General features: G+C 33.2%; 1 long non-coding RNA gene across 1 annotated transcript in view; it reads left to right on the forward strand.

Moving 5' to 3' along the window:
* Positions 1-8,090, forward strand: part of LOC109249262 (uncharacterized) — a 112,441-nt gene extending 104,351 nt beyond the window's left edge. The window contains exon 6 of the long non-coding RNA XR_002072519.2: positions 6,558-8,090. This is a non-coding gene — a long non-coding RNA (uncharacterized LOC109249262). The remainder of the gene's footprint in view (positions 1-6,557) is intronic.
* The last annotated feature ends 1,938 nt before the right edge of the window (positions 8,091-10,028 follow it).

Genomic DNA, 10,028 nt, shown 5'->3' on the forward strand with positions numbered 1-10,028 from the left:
TCTTCAAAGATCCAGATCACTCATGCTTTATGGGGGAGTTACCAGACTTTCCAAGTTCACATTCAAAGGTATGGCAAAATATAATCAAGATACTTTGTTAAATTATAGATCATCAGAAAATAGTGATATAAATACTATCTATTTGAGTATTCTCATTTAGATCACTTCCCTCTAAAGTGAGATCTTGTTTCCTGTATCCCTCTTGAGGGCTTGGATTATTTAAAAATCACTGTTTTATCACTGGTACTCCCAGATAAGAAAAAAACAGCCCAATGAGATGAAATTTCTGACAATGAAAATATGGAGACCAGTAGTTAATTTTTAAACCTACAACAAATTATTTAAAAATTGCACTCATTGTGAAGAGATCTGGTGTTTACTTCTTTACATAAGTTCCCATAAAGTGTCATGTCATAAGAGAAGAGAGTGACGTAAATGTTCAAGTTATTTTGAGGAGAATTAAAGCACGAATGAAATCATGAGACAAGGCAGAGAGCACACATTTCCATTCCTGATTCAGCCCACACTACAAATAATAGAGCAGTGCTTATCTTTTGATTTCTGAATGGAGTTTTACTGGCCACAAATAGCCTAGAATAAGAAGTTAGATAGGTGACAGGCTAAATCCCAGAAACTGAACTGACACAGCTCCAACAATCAACTTCCATCAATCAGTGACCCCAACCTATTCATAAAGAATGTAATACTTTCAGTTTCAACAGTCTTATGGACCTGAGACCCTCAAGCTTTATGCAACATGTATTAAACGTCTTACCTTTAGGTAGTCTTTGTTCCAACTTGGTTGTTATATAGGAAACTAAATTCTTTTAAAAATCAAGGGGAATCACAAAGTAGTCAAAGGATAGCTATTAACAACCCAAGTCTGCACCAAATAGTTTACAATTGTGAGAATTACCAGCAGCCATTCAAGAAATTTGAAAGAATGCCAGTGGGTTGCTAATTCAGAGGCACAAGTGTCATTTTTTGATAAAATGTTTCACAAGATCATAGAGGGTTTTAAAACTTCCAAGTTGCCCAGGCATTGAGACTTCAGCTCGAGTGTATCAAAGGCTGAAACAGCAGAGCTCGGAGCCTGGCAGTGAGAAAAGTTGGTAGTTTCAAGTTACAACTGAGATTAAAAACTACAAATGTGCGATTTAATTTTAGTAGCATATTAATATTTTACAAAGGCTCTCTAGCACTATTTTTTAAAGATAAATTCCAATAAGTGAAGGCCCTTCCCTGTCTTCTTCATCTTAGAATTCCAAGACCACTCATGACCACTGTGACACCAAACAGCATTTTTTTTTTCCCTTGGAATAGCACAGCAGGTCAGACAAACTCTAGGGCAGAAATCTGTTTCCACTGGTTTCCCCTGCTGAGGAGAGTAAGTGTAGGGCACAGACAGAACGATAGGAATGCAACCCATGCCTCATCCCCACCAGTCAGCCTAAGGAAAGAATCACTAAGAGATACAATGAAGGCCGTGGCGCCAGGCTTTGTCAATGCCCTTGGACTCCATCTCCAACAGACTCAGAGCATCACTTATATAAAAACATACAAGAGATGAGAAAGGGAGAACTCAAAAGTATGCATTAAGTATTATTCCTTTTGGGAAAAGTTATTAATATAATTGGAGGACGTTATGTGTTATTGAAAAACAAACGTGGAATATTTAAACTTCATCGTATAACATACAATGTGGGTTGGCTGATTGCTTCCGTATTTTAGCTTATTCTTATATAAACAAAGTGACTTAAAAATAAATCATGTTTCTCTAGATACTTAAGTAAATATGTTAATTCTTATAAATTTTTTGAGAACTACTGTGTGCTTAGTATATTTCTTACAAATATTGAATCATTCCAGGGCTCATTCCTAGGATTTCTCTTTCTACAGTGTCTTCTTCTCTGTCCTTCTATTACACATTTGGCTCTTGTTCATCATCCTGTTTCTTATGACCTTGACATTTTGTAGTTGGAACACTCTGCCACCAGATCTTGGCTGGTTCCTTGCTATTCAGTTCTTGACCCAACCTTCATCTAATAAGCATGAGTCACAGTGACTGGACCTGGTGATAAAACAGTGAATGAAGGCTAACTTTTGTCCTTGAGGGGCATATGATCTATAATCTGTATGGTTGAGTTTTGAGTTAGAGAAGTGTTTAGACAATAAAATATATCTCAAAATGGTGTTCTTTGAGAAAGAATAAAAGATTACTTACACAATTAAATAAATATTATATCCTACTAAGAACAAGTTATCCTTAACATGCTTTATCTTACAGCTCCATATCACAAGTGAATGAGAGAGCGAGAAAGAGAGAGAGAATAAGAGATTGAGTGGGGGCTGGGGGGAGTAAGGATCTTATTTCCATTATAAATGTCATGCAGCCTCAAGTTGCCCTGGAAAATATGAAATATTTTGAAACATGCTCTGTTGTGAAACTAGGCAAAGGTAAGCAGGAGATATCCGGAGCCAAAAACTATGAAATATTCCAAGATTTGAGTTGATAGTATTAATTAGTATTTTAGTCAACCAAAGAAAATTTTCATTTTAACTTAACTAATTCCCAGCCTTGTTAATTAACAGACTCTACTACTAGAACATTCATTTTCACGTGGATTGTGTTACAATGTGTATTGTGTGTGTGTGTGTGTGTGTGTGTGTGTGTGATTGTGTGTACACTAATGTAGGAAAGTTTTGGCAAGTAGAGTGAAGGATATAAAATATATGTGTATATAAAATAACATATATTTATCTCATGGCACGAAGACCACATTTGCAATACCACCAATATCCAATTCATAGCATAGTTTCTGGTTAATAAATAGCTGTTAAATGTGTAAATAAGTAATAGCTGAGAAATTCAAATTTATACATAACATTTGATGTATTTCATATTTCAAAATGCACTGGCTTTACATTGGTTTCAAATACAAAGCAAAAATGTATTAAAGAAGCCACATATTAAAAAAGATGTCTCTTAAAGACCTATATAGGTAAGGAGGAAAGGTATTTACTATAAATAGTGATGATAAGGTAATTGTTATGAGTAGATAGATAGATAGATAGATGTGGGTGTAAATATAGGTATGGCAGTTTTGGAATACAAATAGATATGAATAAAGAAGAGCAAATGATATATCAGCACAACCATTAGATATGAAGAAAGAGAGAGAGGGAGAGAGAGAGAGAGAGAGAGAGGGAAAGCACACACTCCATGATTGTAAGAATATTTAATTCTTGTGTACATAAATGTCTCATTTCATAATTTGATCATTTGATCTCAGGATTTTTAGAAAACAAAACTATTAGGGCAGACTTCTGCTTCCGGAAAGATGGAGCAGATATATTTTTTGATACTTCTCCTGCTAAGAACAGCTACAAGCCATGAATAATATATATAAAAGAAATATTAAAATAAATCAATAAAAATCTATAAGATTAAAAGAAGAATGGAGATCTACTAGAGACCTCTTGATCCATGAAACAACATAGTTATGACTCTCTGGGTTTTATTTTTGCCTTAAATATTCCAGACTTTGAGCACAAGAAGGCAGAAACTCAGAAACACCAATAGGAGTAGACCAAAAAAAAAAAACAAGAACAAAAAAACAAAAACCAAACTAAACATGCAACCACCATATGTCCTAACAATTGTATTCTTAGGCATGTATCCCAGAAAAATTAAAAGTTGTTTTTACAAAGAAAAACTAGATACAAGTATTTATATCAACTTAATCTGCAATAGACAAAACTTGAAACAGTTCTGGTGTTTTCCAATGGGTGAATAAACTGTGCTAGATCCATACCAAGGAATAATACTCTACCAAAAGAAAAAAGAATGAAGAATGAACTATTGATACATCCAAAACCTAGTTGAATTTCGAGAATTGTGCTAGTGAAGGAGCTAAAGCAAAAAGTTACATACTGTATGGTTCAATTCATAGAACATTCTTCAAGTGACATTTTTGAAATAAGTACAAATTAGTAATTGACAGAGACATGGGGGCTATGATGGAGGGAAGGAAGTGGGTATGCTTTAAAATTATAACGAGAGATTATTGTTTCAAGGAAAATGTTTTTGTCTTCACTGAATGTGTCAATATCCTAGTTGTGACACTGCACTATAGTTTTGCAACATGGTACCACCTAGGTAACAAACTGGACAAAGTCAGTTTCTCTGTATGAAATCTCTGGGATTTTTCTGTATTATTTCTTACCATTGCATGTGAATTTACAATTATCTCAAAATGAAAAGATTAATCAAAAGCAAGTTTAAAAATATCAATGGTTAATTTAATGTGCAAACTTGACTGAGTCTCAAGGTGCTCAGACATTTGACCAAACATTATTCTGGGTATTTCTGTGTGTCTTGGGATGAAATTAACATTTGAATAGATAGACTGAGTAAAGCAAATTTCAGTCCGTAATGTGAGTGGGCCTCATTCAAACAACTGAAGAACTAATAGAGGAAAAAAGCTGAGTAAGAGGAAATTCCCCCCTGCCTGACCACATTTGCAATACCACCAATATCCAATTCATAGCATAGTTTCTGGTTCCCATGAATCTTAATAAATAGCTGTTAAATGTGTAAATAAGTAATAGCTGAGAAATTTTCTGGCCTTGGGTGTGGGATTGAAACATCAAGTCTTCTTGGATGGAAAGCCTATTGGTGTTCAGACTGAAACTACACATTGGTTCTCCCAGGTCTCCAGTTGGCTTACTGAAGGTCTTAGGACTTCTCAGCCTCCATAATTGTATGAACTATCATTATTATATACATATTAATATCAGTTTCATTTGTCTGGAGAACCCTAATATAAAAAATATTAGGAGACTATTTCAAGTACATAACTTAGGTGTGGAAAAGAATTCTGTGTATCATATTTTGTTGACTCTTACATAGAAAAAAAGGAGAAATTAGAACATTCTCTTTAGTTTAAATATTGCACATGTGTGTGTATAAAACTTAGTGACAAATGTTGGCCGTATGGAAGTAGAGGCAGGTAACAAAAAGTGGGACAATTTCAATTAAAATACACACCTATAGAAACTTAATACACAAAAAGGGCAGTTGATCTTTCTTAAATAAATGCCTGTGTTCATTACCTATTCAGATCAGCATGTGGTAATTTTTATTTGTCAGTGAAAATCAATCAACCTGCACTTAAAAAAAAAAGGTAGACTATTTTGGGTCATCAGTATGATTCAAGTGGTATTCTATTTTAGAAAAGTCATTTCTTTTTAAAGATGTTTTTAATATTCATGATTTGAACATTTAATTATGGTTGGTATTAAATAAAAAGAATGAGAGCACATTTTGACTTGCAAAGTTTGTAATTCACTAAGAATTCATTAGGCCATCCTCAGCAGCTTAGGAGTCAATCTTCAGTTTTTTGAAATTCAGGAAAAGCATATTCAGCTATAGATAAATCTAATTGTAAAACTTTATGGAAGTTTTTTTTGTTTTTTTTTTTTTTTTTTTCAGTAAGACGATACTATAAACTACAGCTGTACCAAAATAAGCCCAATTTCCACTTTGGCTCTGTTTTTATTCCTTATGGAAAATTTAAATCAAACCTTCACACATAATTTCCATATTAATCATAAGATGCCCAACTCAGATTGTCTCAAAACATATTAGTTCAAGATAAAAGGGATTTCAAAGTTACAGAGATTCTACTTCAAACCTAACACCACTATCTACCATGGCCATCATCACCACAGTAACACAATTACTCTTCACTTTGCGTGTCTATAACATGCCAGACCATTTATATGTAGTATTTTATTTTACCCTTATAATAATTCAGAGATGAAGCTATAGCTGGTTTCATTTTACAGATATGGAATCAGGTTCAAATTTGTTGTGCCTGGACAGTTGCCTAAACTTTCGTTGTTTTCATTTCCTCACTAATAAAATAGGGAAAACTATACCTACCTCACTGTCTTATGAATTTGAAGCAAGATATAAATGTGATATATTAAATTCAGTGCCTTAAATAATGTGATCATTAGATAATGTGATAACCTTTCCATTTTCATGAAAATCCTATCCAGGTTTACATCATTTACAGAAATAAGTCAGGATCTGCTTATAAAACCTGGAAAGGAGTTGGAGCATCCAAGATGAAGCAGGTCAAAGTTAAATGTTTACAGATATAGATTATTTGACTGAATCATCTTCACATGCAACAATATTTCTTATTTTTTTAAGGATATGTAGGAAATAAGTTTTCCATTCAGGACTTTACAGGCAGAGGAAGTTTGTTTCTTATGGTATACCATCTGTAAGGAGTGGTTAACAAGAAATGGCATTGTGCCTTTCACATTTGTCAAATTAAAAATAAAGTTAAAGTTTTGAATTCTTATTAAGATAAAATAAAATTTTTAAGCTTCCTAAGATTCAAATCAAAAGGCTTTTCATGCTTTAACATTCAGAGCAGCACTAAATGACTCCCTTGGGCTTATTGCTAATTTTAAAGCTATTAGACATAAGGGCTGGATTTCAAGGGAGGTATGGTACTGAATTCATTCTTTTTCCTTTCCAGAGGGAAACCCATGAGGCTTCAAGATTTAAAGTCAGTCAGCTCAACAGACCATGACAAGACTTGAATCTTCTTGATAAATACAAAAACACATTAAGAAGCTGTTTGATGGGGCTGTGTCGGGAATGGCTTTGAGCGAAACTTTGATTATCTAAGACATCTAATTCCTAAACAAATAAAAATATCTTTTATGTATCTCAATATTTTGAAATATTGTATTATAAAGATAGCTTAGGAACATGGTGAAAGATATTTTCAGAGTCATGTAGCCATATCTTTAATTACTGGTATTCTGTATAACACTATGTATCACTATCTAATGATCTGATGTTATGCAAATTTTGGTATCATTATTTTTCTACAAGATTGGATAACCAATATGTGACTTTTGATCTTAACAAATAATTTAAATAACTTTTCTATAATATCATATAATTATGCTTACAAAATCACACATGATGTATTATGGATGAGGCAACACACATTTTGAGGCAACACACATTTTGCTGTAAATTCTTATTAATATAATAGAAGTCACAGTAATTTGAAATAAAAATTAATATCTCTACCCAAAGATAATTAATAAGATTTTTTTACTTATAATAATTAATTTTGTATGTCTTTCAAAGTACAGTTATTTCAGTTCAGATAAAATGGCCAAAAAGGCAGTTTAATCACATAATTAAGTAAAGAATGGGGTTTGTGAATCAAGCAACACGAGCTAACAAGAATCTAAACTATTTTGTGACCCTCCTCCCCATCTTGCCTCTCTGGAGATTTCAGATAACGTCTGTCTGCTAAATTTGTACTGGAGATCCTCACAATCAGATGACATAAGGAATAGTCTAAGTAATGTGAATTATCTTTGTCACCACAGATTCTATCTGCTTCTAGAACATATAGACACTAGAATAGACTGATCATGGCAAATTCAGCTATGGAATGGCCAAAAAAACAAAGAAACCAAAAACCTTCCACACAGAAATAAAACCATACTGAAACCAAAATAAAACTGAAAAAGAAAGTAACATTCGATTTTGAAAAACTATTGAGCATTTCCTCTTAGGTAGTCATTGCGTTTACAAGGCCACCAGAGTGCTACTGGCTCCATTATCTTAATTTTCTCATAGCAATGATTCATTCACATTTCCTTGTTCAATCCTCTTAGATGAATGGCATGAACCAGAGAGATGCCCTGAAGTGTGATTAGGAAAACTTTAGCCCACAAAACATAGACATTTCTTGAAGGATTGAACTCATGTCTTCTGGTCTCCTTAATATCAGGTTCCAAAGAACCTTCATAACTGGCCAAATATTACCATTCTACAAAGTTAATTAAGCTATTATATACTGCAAGACCTTAAAAGGACTCTTTATGGTTTCAACCCTCAAAGTCCTCTGTATTTAATAACAAATTTTAAGAACATTGGGTGCACGGAAATTCCCATTTAATTCTGACAAGTGATACACTTCATTCTAGGTTCGTGCCAGATAAAAGGCAGATCACAATAAGAAATGTTTTTCTTTCAGAGGAAAATACTTCTTATGCTAGGCAATATCTTGTTGGTGAGCCTTTATTTTCGTTACTTCTTTTTTTTTTTAATTTTTAAATGTTTATTTTTGAGAGGTAGAGACAGAGCAAGAGCAGGGGAGGGGCAGAAAAAGGGAGAGACAGAGATTCTGAAGCAGGCTCCAGGCTCTGAGGTGTCAGCACAGAGCCCGACATGGGGCTTGAACCCACCAACTGCGAGATCATGACCTGAGCAGAAGTCAAGCCGCTCAACTGAGCCACTCAGGTGTCCCTATTTTCTTTACTTCTAAATAGGAAATTTAGAAGCTTTTGTTTCCTGATAATTTGTATAATATTCTTTCATTTAATTGTTCTTTGTCCTTTAGTAGATGTTTTGCACCTGTTGGGCTTATAATGTTCTTTGTCTCCCATAATCTCTCTTGACTTTCCTTTTTTACTTTCAAAATAAAGAATAGGTATAAAAGATATATATTTTTTGAGCTAAAAATAAAAAGGTGACCATGGGCTTTTTTTTTCTTTTCTTAGTAAGTGACTTTGTACTAAAAAAAGTTCTTGCTTACCAAAAAGATTGGAAATTATATTTCAAATGAACAAAATTTTCAGAACAGAGCAAACATGAACTTGATTTTTTTCCTAATAATACAGGGTAGAGTAAACATCAAGTCTTTCCCATAGCATGTAGTGATGATAATGAAACACGGAATAAGATTTAGCAAAAGTAATCTCTACTCTCTCTATATAAGTATCCATAATTAAAGTAAAAAAAATCAACTATTCCAGGCTATGTGATCCTAATTTATACAACTAAAGGTGATATCTCTAAAATTTACATTTTTGAGGTACTTGAAAAATAAACAGCATTGTTTCATGAATGTACATACATATATTTTAGTTGATCCAATTGACATAGTTTCATAAGTTCTGACTGCTACACTGGACTCCACTGTAAGCATATATCATCATTCATTTACCCATTCAACTGTTGATAAACACCTACATGGTTGCCACATCTTTACTACCACAGTGTTATGTTTCCATGAGCATATGCCAGGGATATTCCCGGTACTAAATTTATTAGGTACCACAGAATGGCTTCCTAGAATGGCCACCCTAGTTAGACTTCCCCAAAGGGCAGATTTGTGCACACATATACACACTTAGCATGCAAGTTTCGATCTTACATACAGTTGGATATTTACTCAATATGATATTTTCTTTGCATTTTGATCTTTAATACAGTATTTCTTATAGATTTAAAAAAACCCAAAGTGAAGGAAAAAGCTATGAGGCTAAAGAGAAAACATGCAAAAGGGAAAGGGTTTCTTGAACAAAAGAATGCTCATATATTAAAAATTTTTACCACCTAATGTTAGTAAAATAAGTATTTACAAATTGAAACTAATATCTAGCTATTTTCCCAAGCTGACAAACCTTTTTTCTCACTAACGCTTGTACGATATCTCAAATGTTATGAAAGAAAATTTTAGGAAATTAATCTTGAGAATTTTATGAAAATAGTCCACTTTTTCAGGTATGCTGTATTCCAGTTGGCTGTACTTAAATGTTATGAAACACTTGGAAAAAAAAAAGCTTTATTCATGAGCAAATACTTAAGTTTTTAGTATATGAAGATTAAAATAATAACTGTCTGCTTTATTTTGAAATATGTTGATACCTTAGAAGATAGAGAAGTCTTGCAAATATGCCCTACTCAGAAGTCACACATTATCAATGACCACATAGAAGGAAATAACATACATGGCCTGCCTCAGATTAATTTGAATAATCTAGGTGAATTGATCCTAAAAGTCAAACTTTAATATATTTTTCTTTTCAAAGTATTAATTAATCTCTCCTTTTTGAAACATGTCTCAAATATATGCTGCATTTTCCATGCCCAACCAAGAAGGCTGGCTCAAACAATGGCATATTTCAATATAATA

This window comes from Panthera pardus, unplaced genomic scaffold, assembly GCF_024362965.1.
Source record: "Panthera pardus isolate Hobbes unplaced genomic scaffold, ASM2436296v1 HiC_scaffold_13, whole genome shotgun sequence".
NCBI classification, from domain to species: domain Eukaryota; kingdom Metazoa; phylum Chordata; class Mammalia; order Carnivora; family Felidae; genus Panthera; species Panthera pardus.